This window comes from Oncorhynchus masou, chromosome 29, assembly GCF_036934945.1.
Source record: "Oncorhynchus masou masou isolate Uvic2021 chromosome 29, UVic_Omas_1.1, whole genome shotgun sequence".
NCBI classification, from domain to species: domain Eukaryota; kingdom Metazoa; phylum Chordata; class Actinopteri; order Salmoniformes; family Salmonidae; genus Oncorhynchus; species Oncorhynchus masou.
In genome coordinates, this window is record NC_088240.1 from 65,279,042 (window position 1) to 65,299,041 (window position 20,000).

The 20,000-nt window shown below is 46.4% G+C and overlaps 1 pseudogene; it reads right to left on the reverse strand.

The window, feature by feature from the left end:
- Positions 1-20,000, reverse strand: part of LOC135520299 (neural-cadherin-like) — a 146,381-nt pseudogene that overhangs the window by 61,693 nt on the left and 64,688 nt on the right.

Here is a 20,000-nt window from a genome sequence, read left to right on the forward strand (position 1 = left end):
AGACAGGGGGAAGAAGACAGGAAGAGAGGAGGACAGAAAGAAGACATGAGGAAGAGAGGAGAAAGACAGGGGGAAGAGAGGAGGAAGACACAAGGAAGACAGGAGGAAGACAGGAGGAAGAGAGGAGGAAAAGAGTAGGAACACAGGGAAAGACAGGAGGAAGACAGGGGGAAGACAGGGGGAAGAGAGGAGGAAGACACAAGGAAGACAGGGGGAAGACAGGATGAAGAGAGGAGGAAGACAGGGAAAGACAGGAGGAAGACAGGGGGAAGACAGGGGAAGACAGGAGGAAGACAGGGGAAGACAGGGGAAGACAGGGGGAAGACAGGGGAAGACAGGAGGAAGACAGGGAAAGACAGGAGGAAGACAGGGGGAAGACAGGGGAAGACAGGGGAAGACAGGGGAAGACAGGAGGAAGACAGGGGAAGACAGGGGGAAGACAGGGGGAAGACAGGGGAAGACAGGAGGAAGACAGGGAAAGACAGGAGGAAGACAGGGGGAAGACAGGGGAAGACAGGGGAAGACAGGGGAAGACAGGGGGAAGACAGGGGAAGACAGGGGGAAGACAGGGGAAGACAGGGGAAGACAGGAGGAAGACAGGGGAAGACAGGAGGAAGAGAGGAGGAAGACAGGGGAAGACAGGGGGAAGACAGGGGAAGACAGGAGGAAGAGAGGAGGAAGACAGGGGGAAGACAGGGGGAAGACAGGAGGAAGACAGGGGGAAGACAGGAGGAAGACAGGGGAAGACAGGAGGAAGAGAGGAGGAAGACAGGAGGAAGAAAGGGGAAGACAGGAGGAAGACAGGGGGAAGACAGGGGAAGACAGGGGGAAGACAGGAGGAAGACAGGGGGAAGACAGTAGGAAGAGAAGAAGACAGGGGAAGAAGACAGGAGGAAGACAGGAGGAAGACAGGGGAAGACAGGGGGAAGACAGGAGGAAGACAGGGGGAAGACAGTAGGAAGAGAGGAGGAAGACAGGGGAAGACAGGGGGAAGACAGGAGGAAGACAGGGGGAAGACAGGGGAAGACAGTAGGAAGACAGGAGAAAGACAGCAGAAATACAGGAGGAAGAGTCATTATCTTTATAATCAACTTGTACACATTGGAAATCATTGTTCCAGTTTGGCAAAGAAGGAAGTTACCAACAGAAATACTCTGTGACCAATGTGGGTGTATGTCTGTATACACACACACACACACACACACACACACACACACACACACACACACACACACACACACACACACACACACACACACACACACACACACACACACACACACACACACACACACACACACACACAATTCAGTAGTCATTTATCTCGCAGTCTGTGTGTGTAGCCTTGACATTTTTCACATCTTAGTCATTTCACAGATGCTCTTATCCAGAGTGACATACATTAGTCTTAATGACTTAAAGTAGTCTTCCAACCTTCCTTGTCCCCCCCTTCCCAGCTCCTTGCCATTGTAAAGTAGGTGAATTTAAGCCGTCTGTGGTGTTACAAGAGCCAGTGTGAATGAAAGAGACATAATGGAGGCCAGTGGTGTATGAAGTGTGTGTGATAACACTAGCTGTACTGTAGACCTACTGTATGTACTGGGTACTGGCTAGTGTTAGACTAGAGTCATGCTGCTGACAGGCCCACATCAAACTGTCCAACTTCAAGAAGGCTATGCTGTCATTAGCCAAAGAGCCAGAGCCCAGTTATAATGAATTAGCCCTCAGGGCGAGAGAGAGCGTGTGTTCCACACACAGACACAGATAAGGGTCTGTTAATGTACACACGTGCATGTAGAAATGCTCAAGCCCACATGTACACAGAATGACGCAAATGAGCAGTTGCTGACTGGCTGACTGGTTGACTCACTGCTCCTCTTTCATCTCTCATCATTCTATCTTCTCTTTCTACTTCTCCCTCTTCCTCCCTCTATCCCATTACCTCTCTCACTCACACATGGACCTGTTGCAGGGGGGATGTGTTCGAGCGAGAGAGAGTGGTCATATGTGTGTGTGTGTGTATGTGTGTTCATGTGTGTGTATGTGTGTGTTCATGTGTGTGTGTGTGTGTGTGTGTGTGTGTATGTGTGTTCATGTGTGTGTTTGTGTGTGTGCGTGTTCATGTGTGTGTGTGTGTGTGTATGTATGTGTGTGTATGTGTGTTCATGTGTGTGTTTGTGTGTGTGCGTGTTCATGTGTGTGAGAGAAGGGGAGCTTAAGGCCAGGATTGAAACAGAAGGTTCATTAAATATACACAGACTAATATAATATATCTTCAGGCTACCTATTAGCATTTTTAATGCATAGACAGGAGTATTGGAGTTGCAGCGGTAGCTAAATGAAACATAGGAATATGGGGAGAGGCTAGGCGAGCGATTCTGGCTAGCTGAGGGGATTGTGTGTGTGCGTGTGTGTGTGTGTGTGGGGGAGGGGGGGGTTAGTTTGTTTGCCTCCCTACTCTGCTAAATCCTTCCTGGGATATTTCGGCTAGATAATTGGAGAGGCAGATTTCCCCGTCACTCACTGCTAGCTTCCATTAAAAACCAAGGCCCCATTTATAGACTAATCCTGACTTAAGGTAAACAACAATAATCATCCCTCTCTATTTCTCTCTCTCTCTATCCTTGTCTCTTTCTCCTGACTCTCTCTCTCTATCCTTGTCTCTTTCTCCTGACTCTCTCTCTCTATCCTTGTCTCTTTCTCCTGACTCTCTCTCTCTATCCTTGTCTCTTTCTCCTGACTCTCTCTCTCTATCCTTGTCTCTTTCTCCTGACTCTCTCTCTCTATCCTTGTCTCTTTCTCCTGACTCTCTCTCTCTATCCTTGTCTCTTTCTCCTGACTCTCTCTCTCTATCCTTGTCTCTTTCTCCTGACTCTCTCTCTCTATCCTTGTCTCTTTCTCCTGACTCTCTCTCTCTATCCTTGTCTCTTTCTCCTGACTCTCTCTCTCTATCCTTGTCTCTTTCTCCTGACTCTCTCTCTCTATCCTTGTCTCTTTCTCCTGACTCTCTCTCTCTATCCTTGTCTCTTTCTCCTGACTCTCTCTCTATCCTTGTCTCTTTCTCCTGACTCTCTCTCTCTATCCTTGTCTCTTTCTCCTGACTCTCTCTCTCTATCCTTGTCTCTTTCTCCTGACTCTCTCTCTCTATCCTTGTCTCTTTCTCCTGACTCTCTCTCTCTATCCTTGTCTCTTTCTCCTGACTCTCTCTCTCTATCCTTGTCTCTTTCTCCTGACTCTCTCTCTCTATCCTTGTCTCTTTCTCCTGACTCTCTCTCTCTATCCTTGTCTCTTTCTCCTGACTCTCTCTCTCTATCCTTGTCTCTTTCTCCTGACTCTCTCTCTCTTTCCCTCATGCTCGCCTCTTTCTCCGTTTTCGGAAATCAAACTATCCATTCTAATGTTTGAAATCAACTATCCATTCTAACGTTTGAAATCAATTATCCATTCTAACGTTTGAAATCAATTATCCATGCTAACGTTTGAAATCAACTATCCATTCTAACGTTTGAAATCAAACTATCCATTCTAATGTTTGAAATCAAACTATCCATTCTAACGTTTGAAATCAAACTATCCATTCTAACATTTGAAATCAAACTATCCATTCTAATGTTTGAAATCAACTATCCATTCTAAATCAACTTCCAAATCAAATCTATCCATTCTAACGTTTGAAATCAAACTATCCATTCTAACGTTTGAAATCAAACTATCCATTCTAACATTTGAAATCAAACTATCCATTCTAACATTTGAAATCAAACTATCCATTCTAACATTTGAAATCAAACTATCCATTCTAACGTTTGAAATCAAACTATCCATTCTAACGTTTGAAATCAAACTATCCATTCTAACGTTTGAAATCAACTATTCATTCTAATGTATGAAATCAACTATCCATTCTAACGTTTGAAATCAACTATCCATTCTAATGTTTGAAATCAACTATCCATTCTAACTTTTGAAATCAACTATCCATTCTAACGTTTGAAATCAACTATCCATTCTAACGTTTGAAATCAACTATCCATTCTAATGTTTGAAATCAAACTATTCATTCTACACGCACACATGTGCTCTGCATGCAGGGGGAGTCTCCACTGCGTGAGTGAGTGACAGGCACGTCTGTCGACGTGACGATATGCAAAAAAGCTGCCTATTCACCATAATTACATTTTCATAAGAACATGCACAGACACACAGAGACAAAGACACAAACACACAGAGACACACACACAGACACACAGAGACACACACACAGACACACACACAGACACACAGAGACACACACACAGCCGTGCTCAGGCCAACGTGTGTATCTGCTTCAGAAAGCAAGCCGCGGCCACTAGATCATCCTGTCTTACTCTCTCGTTCTCTCGTTCCTTTTTGTCTCTGTATTTTCTCCATCCCTCCCTAAAGCCGATTGGCTTTAGCTGAGAACAAAGACAGAATTAAAGGCTGGTAAGCAATTTGGCCATTCTCTTCTCTCTGGCTCACACACACACACACACACACACACACACACACACACACACACACACACACACACACACACACACACACACACACACACACACACACACACACACACACACACACACACACACACACACACACACACACACACACACACGTGAAGAATGAGTTGTCTTCTTCTCTCCATCCTCTCCTCATGGCTCAGTGGGAGAAGACTGCTCGAGAAGACTGCTAGCTGTTAGCCTGCTGGCCATTAGCATTGACAATTTGATCCCAGAACCTAATGCAGTGTGACAAGCAGCAAAACAAACCTCGTTGTCGGTCTCGCATTTAACGTGTGGTGTGTGCAATAGAGTTGAGGTCACATAGCATGGGACATAGATGCATGTACTGACATGGTAGCACACTGACTGAACATACCTGTGCATGAACGGCATAAGAGACACGTTCGTCTATCTAACCTCCCAAAGGGTTGTCCGCTCCTCCCTTCCCTTCCCTTCCTCTATAAAAGAGTTGCCGGTGGTTAAACCGTGGCACATAGTCATCCATTGTGAGTGGGCGTAAAACCCTTTCAATTACTGTGATAGGATCAGGTCTGGGACAGGCAGGGTGATAAGAGCAGCCCATTCCATTATGGCCAGCCTTTAGTAGAGGTCACCCTCTCCTCAACCCTCAGGGTGTCTGTCCACTAACCAAGCCTGGCTCTCACCATCTCACACAGAGGGCAGCACCCACTGTCTGTTATGTGTTGTTGCTGTCTGTCTGTCTGTTATGTGTTGTTGCTGTCTGTCTGTCTGTTATGTGTTGTTACTGTCTGTCTGTCTGTCTGTTATGTGTTGTTACTGTCTGTCTGTCTGTCTGTTATGTGTTGTTACTGTCTGTCTGTCTGTCTGTTATGTGTTGTTACTGTCTGTCTGTCTGTCTGTCTGTTATGTGTTGTTACTGTCTGTCTGTCTGTCTGTTATGTGTTGTTGTTGCTGTCTGTCTGTCTGTCTGTTATGTGTTGTTACTGTCTGTCTGTCTGTCTGTTATGTGTTGTTACTGTCTGTCTGTCTGTCTGTCTGCTATGTGTTGTTACTGTCTGTCTGTCTGTCTGTCTGTTATGTGTTGTTACTGTCTGTCTGTCTGTCTGTTATGTGTTGTTGCTGTCTGTCTGTCTGTTATGTGTTGTTACTGTCTGTCTGTCTGTCTGTTATGTGTTGTTACTGTCTGTCTGTCTGTCTGTCTGTCTGTCTGTTATGTGTTGTTGCTGTCTGTCTGTCTGTTATGTGTTGTTACTGTCTGTCTGTCTGTCTGTCTGTCTGTTATGTGTTGTTACTGTCTGTCTGTCTGTCTGTCTGTTATGTGTTGTTGCTGTCTGTCTGTCTGTCTGTCTGTTATGTGTTGTTGCTGTCTGTCTGTCTGTTATGTGTTGTTACTGTCTGTCTGTCTGTCTGTTATGTGTTGTTACTGTCTGTCTGTCTGCCTGTTATGTGTTGTTACTGTCTGTCTGTCTGTCTGTCTGTCTGTTACAATGCCTTTGGAAAGTACTCAGACCCCTTGACTTTTTTCACATTTTGTTACATTACAGCGATATTCTAAAATGGATTTAAAAAATGTGAAATCCTCAGCAATACACACACAATACCCTATAATGACAAAGTGAAAACATGTTTTTTTTGCAAATGTATTAAAATTAAGAAACAGAAACACCTTATTTACACAAGTTTTCAGCCCCTTTGCTATGAGACTTGAAATTGAGCTCAGGCGCATCCTGTTTCCATTGATCATCCTTGAGATGTTTCTAAAAATTGATTGGAGTCGACCTGTGGTAAATTCAATTGATTGGACATGATTTGGAAAGGCACACACCTGTCTATGTAAGATCCCACAGTTGACATTGCATGTCAGAGAAAAAAACCAAGCCATGAGGTCGAAGGAAATGCCCGTAGAGCTCTGAGACAGGATTGTGTTGAGGCACAGATCTGGGGAAGGGTACCAAAAAATGTATGCAGCATTGAAGGTCCCAAAGAACACAGTGGCCTCCATCATTCTTAAATGGAAGAAGTTTGGAACCACCAAAACTCTTCCTAGAGCTGGACGCCTGGCCAACTGAGCATTCGGGGAAGAAGGGCCTTGGTTAGGTTGGTGACCAAGAACCTGATGGTCACTCTGACAGAGCTCTAGAGTTCCTCTGTGGAGATGGGAGAACCTTCCAGAAAGACAACTATCTCTGCAGCACTCCACCAATCAGGCCTTTATGGTAGAGTGACCAGACGGAAGCCACTCCTCACTAAAAGTCACATGACAGCCCGCTTGGAATTTGCCAAAGGCACCTAAAGACTCTCAGGCCATGAGAAGCAAGATTCTCTGGTCTGATGAAACCAAGATTGAACTCTTTGGCCTGAATGCCACACGTCACGTCTGGAGGAAACCTGGCACCATCCCTACGGTGAAGCATGGTGGTGGCAGCATCATGCTGTGCTGTTTTCCAGCGTCAGAAACTGGGAGACTAGTTAGGATCGAGGCAAAGAGGAACGGAGCAACGTACAGAGAGATCCTTGGTGAAAACCTGCTCCAGAGCACTCAGGACCGCAGACTGGGGCGAAGGTTCACCTTCCAATAGGACAACGACCCTAAGCACACAGAAAGGATAACGCAGGAGTGGCTTCGGGACAATCTTCTGAACATCCTTGAGTGGCCCAGCCAGAGCCCGGACTTGAACACAATCAAACATCTCTGGGGAGACCTGAAAATAGCTGTGCAGCAACGCTCCCCATCCAACCTGACAGAGCTTGAGAGGATCTGCAGAAAAGAATGGGAGAAACTCCCCAAATACAGGTGTGTCAAGCTTGTAGAGTCATACCCAAGAAGACTCGATGCTGTAATCCCTGCCAAAGGTGCTTCAACAAAGTACTGCATAAAGGGTCTGAATACTTCTGTAAATGTCTAAAAACGTGTTTTTTCTTTGTCATTATGGGGTATCGTGTGTAGATTGATGAGGGAAAAAACAGATTATATACATTTTTGAATATCGCTGTAATGTTGCAGAATGTGGAAAAAGTCAAGGTTTCTGAATACTTTCTTAAGGCACTGTATATACTGTTACTGTATGTGTTGTATGTGCTGTCTGTCTGTATGTGCTGTCTGTCTGTCTGTCTGTCTGTCTGTCTGTCTGTCTGTCTCTACCTGTCTGTCTGTCTCTACCTATGTCATGGACTTCATGTCCCACATAGAACCTCCACCGATGCCTCACCTTGTAGCAGTGACGTTCCAGGCGCGGTGGCTTCGGGAATGTTATCCCGGCTGTAAATGGAGTGGAGGAATTCTGGAGTGCAGTCATTCTCATCTGTAATGTGAACCACCACCTATAGGGAAGGACAGAGGAGAAAGGGTTCACTTGGATCGGCGATCGGGGGGAGTCTGTGGAAGTTCTTCTTAGTGTGAAGCTTTCAGATGACAGTCATTTACACAATACTGTATGTGATTGTGTATGTGAGTGTAAGTGTAAGTGTGTATGTGTGTTTCCTTGGGCGTGCTGGCTGGGTTAATATAAATGAGTGCGTGGGAGAGCGAGAACCCAGTGGTAGTCAGGCACAGCTGCAGCCCATCCCTCTGAGCCGCTCCCCGGCCAAGCGGAACACAACATCACACACACACGCACACACCTATACACACACTCACTCTTACAGATGCATGCACACACAGTTACACTGAATCTCTGTGCACACACACATCATTTTTTTATAGCTGTAAATATGACAGTCCTGAGGCGTAAGGAAGAGAGAGAGATCCAAAGGAGAGAGAGATCATTAATGGGGAAGAGAAAGAGAGAAAGGAAGATAGCGACAAAGGGAAAGATAGAGGGGGGTGCAGAAAGAGGAAAAGATAGATCATGATAGGGCAGGATGGTGTTAGAGTTTGAGTTAGAGAGATAGATAGGGAAAGAGAGTGAGAGAGGTAAAGAGAGGCGGGGTAGTCCAGAGGTTCCCTGAGCAGTGTTAGTCATGCTGGATCCTCCCCCTCCAGTCTCCCACATGGGGGTGTTATCTCTGGGGACCAGCCGTGCCATGGGGGAGACTGCTGCTCCCCAGGGGAGATAGGGGGAGATAGGTGGGCACACAGAGCAGCCATGACAGAGAGGGGGCTGGAGAAGCCAGCGTGGGCCCCAGCATGGAACCATGACACACTCAACACACTCACATCAACTCCCACACTGTCAGTCTGAAATGAAGCAACTAACACAAACTTCATTGGAACTTTGAGAAAATGCAGAAACTCCAACACCGTATTTGTCAAACCTTCAAAATCTGAAACAAATTGAAGTGCTTTTTTGTACTTATTTTTGTGATATCCAATTGGTAGTTACAGTCTTGTCCCGTCGCTGCAACTCCCGTACGGACTCATGAGAGGCGAAGGTCGAGAGCCATGCGTCCTCCAAAACACAACCCTGGCCAAGCCGCACTGCTTCTTGACACACTGCTTAACCCGGGAAGCCAGCCGCACCAATGTGTCAGAGGAAACACCATCCAGCTGATGACCGAAGTCAGCTTGCAGGTGCCGGGCTCGCCACAAGGAGTCACTAGAGAGTGATGGGACAATGAAATCCCGGGAGACCAAACCCCCCTTAACCCGGATGACTCTGGGCCAATTGTGCACTACCTCATGGTTCTCCCAGTCACGGCTGGCTGTGATACAGCCTGGGATCAAACCAGGGTCTGTATTTTTATTTTTATTTAACCTTTATTTAACAAGGCAAGTCAGTTAAGAAAAAAGTATTATTATACAATGACCCCGACCAAACCCTCCTCTAACCCGGACGATGCTGGCCAATTTTGCGCCGCCCTATGGTACTCAACCGATTATGGCTGGTTGTGATACAGCCCGGGATCAAACCAGGGTCTGTAGTGATGCCTCTAGTACTGAGATGAATTGCCTTAGACCGCTGCGCCACACGGGAGGCCACAAATTGAAATCCAAACTTGATGTCAATGTGAGATTAAATGAAAATTAAACTTATGTGGAAGTTAGGATTCGCCCCAAAGACAACAACAACTCCAAACTCCAAACAATAAGGTTAAGTTTGGCATCGATAGACTGAGACAAAATGTCTGAGTCTTCCCGTAGTGCATCAATTCAATCAGACTGATTTAAAACTGATTTAAAAAGCTGTCCATTCTAGCCACTATTTCTACGTTCTAACCTGTGGGTAACACTAACACCCTCCCTCTCTCCACTCCTCCAAACCTGGCAGACTGGATCCCCCTCTCACTCATACCTAATCACCAGCACTCCCTGGGCATCCCAATCCCTGTTAGAAAAACACCCTGTCTGTTAAGACCCTCTTGGAGAGCCGCCACACACTGTGCTAATGACCAACAGGAGCCTGGTCTGATACGGCTGCCGTACTGTGTGTGTGTGTGTGTGTGTGTGTGTGTGCTTGCGTGCGTGCGTGCGTGCACGTGTGTGTGTGTGTGTGTGTGTGTGTGTGTGTGTGTGTGTGTGTGTGTGTGTGTGTGTGTGTGTGCGTGTGCGTGTGCGTGTGTGTGTGTGTGTGTGTGTGTGTGAGTGGCAGAGAGTGAGAGTATTAGTGATAACAAGAGCTAGTACAAGTGCTTAAGGAAGATTAGGAGGAGAAGCTGGGAGCAGAGAGAGATGGGGAGGAGAGAGGGAGAGAGACAGAACTCTATGGGATGCCTGCTCCTCTTCATACCCTTACCCCATGATAGCAGAGAGAGACAGAGTGAGAGGAAAGACACATAGAGAGGGAGAGAGACCAAACGGATGGAGGTCTTCACCACAGATGGTGTGAGTTTTGGACAGAGGAAGGTGACCATGACTGGTGCCCAGATTATTGCCAGATTGTGGAGCCTGTTTATGTTGGTGTGTGTTGTGTCTGTATGTTTGCATTGTTACAGCTGTGTTTAATGTATGTGTGTGTACATGCAAGAGTTTCTGTGTTTATCTACTCGCGTTGTACATGTTTGTTTGTTTGTGTGTGTGGTTTGGTTCCTCTGTGTCCGGCACACATTGGCCACAGGGTCCTGCCTGGTTGCCAGGCACACGTTGGCCACAGGGTCCTGCCTGGTTGCCAGGAACACGTTGGCCACAGGGTCCTGCTTGTTTGCCAGGCACACGTTGGCCACAGGGTCCTTCCTGGTTGCCAGGCACAAGTTGGCCACAGGGTCCTGGCTGTTTGCCAGGCACACGTTGGCCACAGGGTCCTGCCTGGTTGCACACATTGGCCACCATGTCCTGCCTGGTTGCCAGGCACACGTTGGCCACAGTGTCCTGCCTGGTTGCACACATTGGCCACCATGTCCTGCCTGGTTGCCAGGCACACGATGGCCACAGGGTCCTGTCTGGTTGCCAGGCACACGATGGCCACAGGGTCCTGCCTGGTTGACGGGCACACGATGGCCACAGGGTCCTGCCTGGTTGCCAGGCACACGTTGGCCACAGGGTCATGCCTGGTTGCCAGGCTCACGTTGGCCACAGGGTCCTGCCTGGTTGCACACATTGACCACCATGTCCTGCCTGGTTGCCAGGCACACGTTGGCCACAGTGTCCTGCCTGGTTGCCAGGCACACGATGGCCACAGGGTCCTGCCTGGTTGACCACGGGCACACGATGGCCACAGGGTCCTGCCTGGTTGCCAGGCACACGTTGGCCACAGGGTCATGCCTGGTTGCCAGGCTCACGTTGGCCACAGGGTCCTGCCTGGTTGCACACATTGACCACCATGTCCTGCCTGGTTGCCAGGCACACGTTGGCCACAGTGTCCTGCCTGGTTGCCAGGCACACGTTGGCCACATGTGACTACGGCTGACTCTCCATACTGTTGGTCTACATTATGTGACCATGGCTGACTCTCCATACTGTTGTTCTTCATTATGTGACCACAGCTGACTCTCCATACTGTTGGTCTACATTATGTGACCATGGCTGACTCTCCATACTGTTGGTCTACATTATGTGACCATGTGACTCTCCATACTGTTGTCTGGTGACCATCACATTATGTGACTATGTGACCACGCTGACTCTCCATACTGTTGGTCTACATTATGTGACCACGGTGACTCTCCATACTGTTGGTCTACATTATGTGACCACATACTGTTGGTCTACATTATGTGACTCCATACTGTTGGTCTACATTATGTGACCACGGCTGTCTCTCCATACTGTTGGTCTACATTATGTGACCACAGCTGACTCTCCATACTGTTGGTCTACATTATGTGACCACGGCTGACTCTCCATACTGTTGGTCTACATTATGTGACCACGGCTGACTCTCCATACTGTTGGTCTACATTATGTGACCACGGCTGACTCTCCATACTGTTGGTCTACATTATGTGACCACGGCTGTCTCTCCATACTGTTGGTCTACATTATGTGACTATAGCTGACTCTCCATACTGTTGGTCTACATTATGTGACCATGGCTGACTCTCCATAGTGTTGGTCTACATTATGTGACCACGGCTGACCATACTGTTGGTCTACATTATGTGACCACACTCTCCATACTGTTGGTCTACTCTCCATACTGTTGGTCTACATTATGTGACCACGGCTGACTCTCCATACTGTTGGTCTACATTATGTGACCACAGCTGACTCTCCATACTGTTGGTCTACATTATGTGACCACTCTCCATACTGTTGGTCTACATTATGACTCTCCATACTGTTGGTCTACATTATGTGACCATGGCTGACTCTCCATAGTGTTGGTCTACATTATGTGACCACGGCTGACTCTCCATAGTGTTGGTCTACATTATGTGACCATGGCTGACTCTCCATAGTGTTGGTCTACATTATGTGACCACGGCTGACTCTCCATACTGTTGGTCTACATTATGTGACCATGGCTGACTCTCCATACTGTTGTTCTTCATTATGTGACTATAGCTGACTCTCCATACTGTTGGTCTACATTATGTGACCATGGCTGACTCTCCATAGTGTTGGTCTACATTATGTGACTCTCCATAGTTGGTCTACATTATGACCACGGCTGACTCCCATACTGTTGGTCTACATTATGTGACCATGGCTGACTCTCCATACTGTTGGTCTACATTATGTGACCACACTCTCCATACTGTTGGTCTTATGTGACCATCCTCTCCATACTGTTGGTCTACATTATGTGACCACGGCTGACTCTCTGTTGGTCTACATACTGTTGTTGGTCTACATTATGTGACCACAGCTGACTCTCCATACTGTTGGTCTACATTATGTGACCATGGTGACTCTCCATACTGTTGGTCTACATTATGTGACCACGGCTGACTCTCCATACTGTTGGTCTACATTATGTGACCACGGCTGACTCTCCATACTGTTGGTCTACATTGACCACGTGACTCTCCATACTGTTGGTCTTGTTGGTCTACATTATGTGACCATACTCTCCATACTGTTGGTTGGTCTACATTATGTGACTATAGCTGACTCATACTGTTGGTCTACATTATGTGACCATGGCTGACTCTCCATACTGTTGGTCTACATTATGTGACTATAGCTGACTCTCCATACTGTTGGTCTACATTATGTGACCATGGCTGATTATGTGACCTCCATACTGTTGGTCTACATTATGTGACCACAACTGACTCTCCATACTGTTGGTCTACATTATGTGACCATGGCTGACTCTCCATACTGTTGGTCTACATTATGTGACCACAGCTGACTGTTGGTCTACATTATGTGACCATACTGTTGGTCTACATTATGTGACCACAGCTGACTCTCCATACTGTTGGTCTACATTATGTGACCTACATTATGTGACTGACTCTCCATACTGTTGGTCTACATTATGTGACCATCTGACTCTCCATACTGTTGGTCTACATTATGTGACCACAGCTGACTCTCCATACTGTTGGTCTACATTATGTGACCACAGCTGACTCTCCATACTGTTGGTCTACATTATGTGACCACGGCTGACTCTCCATACTGTTGGTCTACATTATGTGACATACTGACTCTCCATACTGTTGGTCTACATTATGTGACCACAGCTGACTCTCCATACTGTTGGTCTACATTATGTGACTCTCCATACTGTTGGTCTGACTCTCCATACTGTTGGTCTACATTATGTGACCACGGCTGACTCTCCATACTGTTGGTCTACTGTGACTCCATTATGTGACTGTTCCATACTGGTCTACATTATGTGACCACGGCTGACTCTCCATACTGTTGGTCTACATTATGTGACCACGGCTGACTCTCCATACTGTTGGTCTACATTATGTGACCATACTGTCTCCATACTGTTGGTCTACATTATGTGACCACGGCTGACTCTCCATACTGTTGGTCTACATTATGTGACCACGGCTGACTCTCCATACTGTTGGTCTACATTATGTGACTGTTGTTGGTCTACATTATGTGACCACGGCTGACTCTCCATACTGTTGGTCTACATTATGTGACCACGGCTGTCTCTCCATACTGTTGGTCTACATTATGTGACCATACTGTTGGTCTGTGACTGGTCTACATTATGTGACCACGGCTGACTCTCCATACTGTTGGTCTACATTATGTGACCACGGCTGACTCTCCATACTGTTGGTCTACATTATGTGACCACGGCTGACTCTCCATACTGTTGGTCTACATTATGTGACCACGGCTGACCATACTGTTGGTCTACATTATGTGACCACTGACTAGCCATACTGTTGTTCTCTCTCCATACTGTTGGTCTACATTATGTGACCACTGGCTGACTCTCCATACTGTTGGTCTACATTATGTGACTTATGTGACATTATGTGAGCTGACTCTCCATACTGTTGGTCTACATTATGTGACCATGGCTGACTCTCCATACTGTTGGTCTACATTATGTGACCACAGCTGACTCTCCATACTGTTGGTCTACATTATGTGACCACGTTGGTCTACATTATGCTGACTCTCCATACTGTTGGTCTACATACTGTTGGTCTACATTATGTGACCATGGCTGGTCTACATTATGTGACCATCTGACATACTGTTGGTCTACATTATGTGACTCTGACATACTGTTGGTCTACATTATGTGACCACGGCTGACTCTCCATACTGTTGGTCTACATTATGTGACCGGCTGACTCTCCATACACATTATGTGACTACAGCTGACTCTCCATACTGTTGGTCTACATTATGTGACCACTGACTCTCCCATACTGTTGGTCTCCTCCATACTGTTGGTCTGTTGGTTGGTCTACATTATGTGACCATGGCTGACTCTCCATACTGTTGGTCTACATTATGTGACCACTGACTCTCCATATGCTGTGACCACGGCTGACTCTCCATACTGTTGGTCTACATTATGTGACCATGGTTGGTCTACATTATGTGACTCCATACTGTTGGTCTACATTATGTGACCACAGCTGACTCTCCATACTGTTGGTCTACATTATGTGACCACAGCTGACTCTCCATACTGTTGGTCTACATTATGTGACCACGGCTGACTCTCCATACTGTTGGTCTACATTATGTGACCATGGCTGACTCTCCATACTGTTGGTCTACATTATGTGACTATAGCTGACTCTCCATACTGTTGGTCTACATTATGTGACCACGGCTGACTCTCCATACTGTTGGTCTACATTATGTGACCACGGCTGACTCTCCATACTGTTGGTCTACATTATGTGACCACAGCTGACTCTCCATACTGTTGGTCTACATTATGTGACCACTGTTGGTCTGATTATGTGACCACAGGCTGACTCTCCATACTGTTGGTCTATACATTATGTGACCACAGCTGACTCTCCATACTGTTGGTCTACATTATGTGACCACAGCTGACCTCCATACTGTTGGTCTACATTATGACCACGGCTGACTCTCCATACTGTTGGTCTACATTATGTGACTGACTCTCCATACTGTTGGTCTACATTATGTGACCACGGCTGACTCTCCATACTGTTGGTCTACATTATGTGACCACGGCTGACTCTCCATACTGTTGGTCTACATTATGTGACCACGGCTGACTCTCCATACTGTTGGTCTACATTATGTTGTTGGTCTACATTATGTGACCACGGCTGACTGTTGGTCTACTGACTCTCCATACTGTTGGTCTACATTATGTGACCACGGCTGACTCTCCATACTGTTGGTCTACATTATGTGACCATGGCTGACTCTCCATACTGTTGGTCTTCATTATGTGACCACGGCTGACTCTCCATACTGTTGGTCTACATTATGTGACCATCTGACACTGTTGGTCTACATTATGTGACCATGTGACTCTCCATACTGTTGGTCTACATTATGTGACCACAGCTACTCCATGGCTGACTCTCCATACTGTTGGTCTACATTATGTGACCATAGCTGACTCTCCATACTGTTGGTCTACATTATGTGACCATGGCTGACTCTGACCATAGTGTTGGTCTACATTATGTGACTATAGCTGACGCTGTCTCCATACTGTTGGTCTACATTATGTGACCACGGTGACTGGTTTATGTGACCATGGCTCCACATTATGTGACCACAGCTCTCATACTGTTGGTCCACAGCTGACATACTGTTGGTCTATTATGTGACCATGGCTGACTCTCCATACTGTTGGTCTACATTATGTGACCACTGTTGGTCTGACTCTCCATACTGTTGGTCTACATTATGTGACCATGGCTGACTCTCCATACTGTTGGTCTACATTATGTGACCACAGCTGACTCTCCATACTGTTGGTCTACATTATGTGACCATGGCTGACTCTCCATACTGTTGGTCTACATTATGTGACCACAGCTGACTCTCCATACTGTTGGTCTACATTATGTGACCATGGCTGACTCTCCATACTGTTGGTCTACATGACTCTCCATACTGTTGGTCTACATTATGTGACCACAGCTGACTCTCCATACTGTTGGTCTACATTATGTGACCATGGCTGAGCTGACTCTCCATACTGTTGGTCTACATTATGTGACCATGGCTGACTCTCCATACTGTTGGTCTGTTGGTCTACATTATGTGACCACGGCTGACTCTCCATACTGTTGGTCTACATTATGTGACCACGGCTGACTCTCCATACTGTTGGTCTACATTATGTGACCATGGCTGACTCTCCATACTGTATGGTCTACATTATGTGACTATAGCTGACTCTCCATACTGTTGGTCTACATTATGTGACCACGGCTGACTCTCCATACTGTTGGTCTACATTATGTGACCACATACTGTTGGTCTACATTATGTGACCACAGCTGACCATGTGACCATGGCTGACTCTCCATACTGTTGGTCTACATTATGTGACCACAGCTGACTCTCCATACTGTTGGTCTACATTATGTGACCACGGCTGACTCTCCATACTGTTGGTCTACATTATGTGACCACACTCTCCATACTGTTGGTCTGTGACCACGGCTCTCCCATACTGTTGGTCTACATTATGTGACCACGGCTGACTCTCCATACTGTTGGTCTACATTATGTGACCACGGCTGACTCTCTGTTGGTCATACTGTTGGTCTACATTATGTGACCATACTGTTGGTCTACATTATGTGACATTATGTGACATTATGTGACACAGCTGACTCTCCATACTGTTGGTCTACATTATGTGACCACGGCTGTCTCTCCATACTGTTGGTCTACATCTCCATACTGTTGGTCTACATTATGTGACCACGGCTGACTCTCCATACTGTTGGTCTACATTATGTGACCACGGCTGTTGGTCTACATTCTCCATACTGTTGGTCTACATTATGTGACCACGGCTGACTCTCCATACTGTTGGTCTACATTATGTGACCACGGCTGACTCTCCATACTGTTGGTCTACATTATGTGACCACGGCTGACTCTCCATACTGTTGGTCTACATTATGTGACCACGCTGACTCTCCATACTGTTGGTCTACATTATGTGACTCTCTCTCCATACTGTTCTACATTATGTGACCACGGCTGACATATGTTGACATTATGTGACCACGCTGACTCTCCATACTGTTGGTCTACATTATGTGACCACGGCTGACTCTCCATACTGTTGGTCTACATTATGTGACCACTGACTCTCCATACTGTTGGTCTACATTATGTGACCACGGCTGACTCTCCATACTGTTGGTCTACATTATGTGACTGCTGACTCTCCATACTGTTGGTCTACATTATGTGACCATGGCTGACTCTCCATACTGTTGGTCTACATTATGTGACCACGGCTGACTCTCCATACTGTTGGTCTACATTATGACTGACATTATGTGACCACGGCTGACTCTCCATACTGTTGGTCTACATTATGTGACTATAGCTGACTCTCCATACTGTTGGTCTCTCCATAGTGTTGGTCTACATTATGTGACTATAGCTGACTCTCCATACTGTTGGTCTACATTATGTGACCATGGCTGACTATGTGACCACAACTCCATACTGTTGGTCTACATTATACTGTTGACATTATGTGACCATGGCTGACTCTCCATACTGTTGGTCTACATTATGTGACCACAGCTGACTCTCCATACTGTTGGTCTACATTATGTGACCATGACTCTCCATACTGTTGGTCTACATTATGTGACCACAGCTGACTCTCCATACTGTTGGTCTACATTATGTGACCACGGCTGACTCTCCATAGTGTTGGTCTACATTATGTGACTATAGCTGACTCTCCATACTGTTGGTCTACATTATGTGACCATGGCTGACTCTCCATACTGTTGGTCTACATTATGTGACCATACTGCTGACTCTCCATACTGTTGGTCTACATTATGTGGTCTACTATGCCACGGCTGACTCTCCATACTGTTGGTCTACATTATGTGACCATGACTCTCCATACTGTTGGTCCTCCATACTGTTGGTCTACATTATGTGACCACGGCTGACTCTCCATACTGTTGGTCTACATTATGTGACCACGGCTGACTCTCCATACTGTTGGTCTACATTATGTGACCACAGCTGACTCTCCATACTGTTGGTCTACATTATGTGACCACGGCTGACTCTCCATACTGTTGGTCTGATTATGTCCACGGCTCCATACTGTTGGTCTACATTATGTGACCATGGCTGACTCTCCATACTGTTGGTCTACATTATGTGACCACGGCTCTATACTGTTGGTCTACATTATGTGACCATGGCTGACTCTCCATACTGTTGGTCTACATTATGTGACTACAGCTGACTCTCCATACTGTTGGTCTACATTATGTGACCATTATGTGACCATAGCTGACTCTCCATACTGTTGGTCTACATTATGTGACCACGGCTGACTCTCCATACTGTTGGTCTACATTATGTGACCACGGCTGACTCTCCATACTGTTGGTCTACATTATGTGACATTCTCCATACTGTTGGTCTACATTATGTGACCACGGCTGACTCTCCATACTGTTGGTCTACATTATGTGACCACGGCTGACTCTCCATACTGTTGGTCTACATTATGTGACCATGGCTGACTCTCCATACTGTTGGTCTACATTACTGACCACGTTGGTCTACTGTTGGTCTACACATTATGTGACCATGGCTGACTCTCCATACTGTTGGTCTACATTATGTGACCACGGCTGACTCTCCATACTGTTGGTCTACATTATGTGACCATGGCTTATGTGACCATGGCTGACTCTCCATACTGTTGGTCTACATTATGTGACCACGGCTGACTCTCCATACCATACATTATGTGACCATGGCTGACTCTCCATACTGTTGGTCTACATTATGTGACCACAGCTGACTCTCCATACTGTTGGTCTACATTATGTGACCACGGCTGACTCTCCATACTGTTGGTCTACATTATGTGACCATGGCTGACTCTCCATACTGTTGGTCTACATTATGTGACTCTGACCTCCATACTGTTGGTCTACATTATGTGACCACGCTGACTCTCCATACTGTTGGTCTACATTATGTGACCATGGCTGACTCTCCATACTGTTGGTCTACATTATGTGACCACGGCTGACTCTCCATACTGTTGGTCTACATTATGTGACCACGGCTGACTCTCCATACTGTTGACTCTCCATACTGTTGGTCTACATTATGTGACCACAGCTGACTCTCCATACTGTTGGTCTACATTATGTGACTGACATGTTGGTCTGACCACGGCTGACTCCATACTGTTGGTCTACATTATGTGACCACAGCTGACTCTCCATACTGTTGGTCTACATTATGTGACCACTGGCTGTCACAGGCTCTCCATACTGTTGGTCTACATTATGTGACCATAGCTGACTCTCCATACTGTTGGTCTACATTATGTGACCACGGCTGACTCTCCATACTGTTGGTCTACATTATGTGACCACGGCTGACTCTCCATACTGTTGGTCTACATTATGTGGTCTACATGTGACCACGGCTGACTCTCCATACTGTTGGTCTACATTATGTGACCATGTGTGACCACGGCTGACTCTCCATACTGTTGG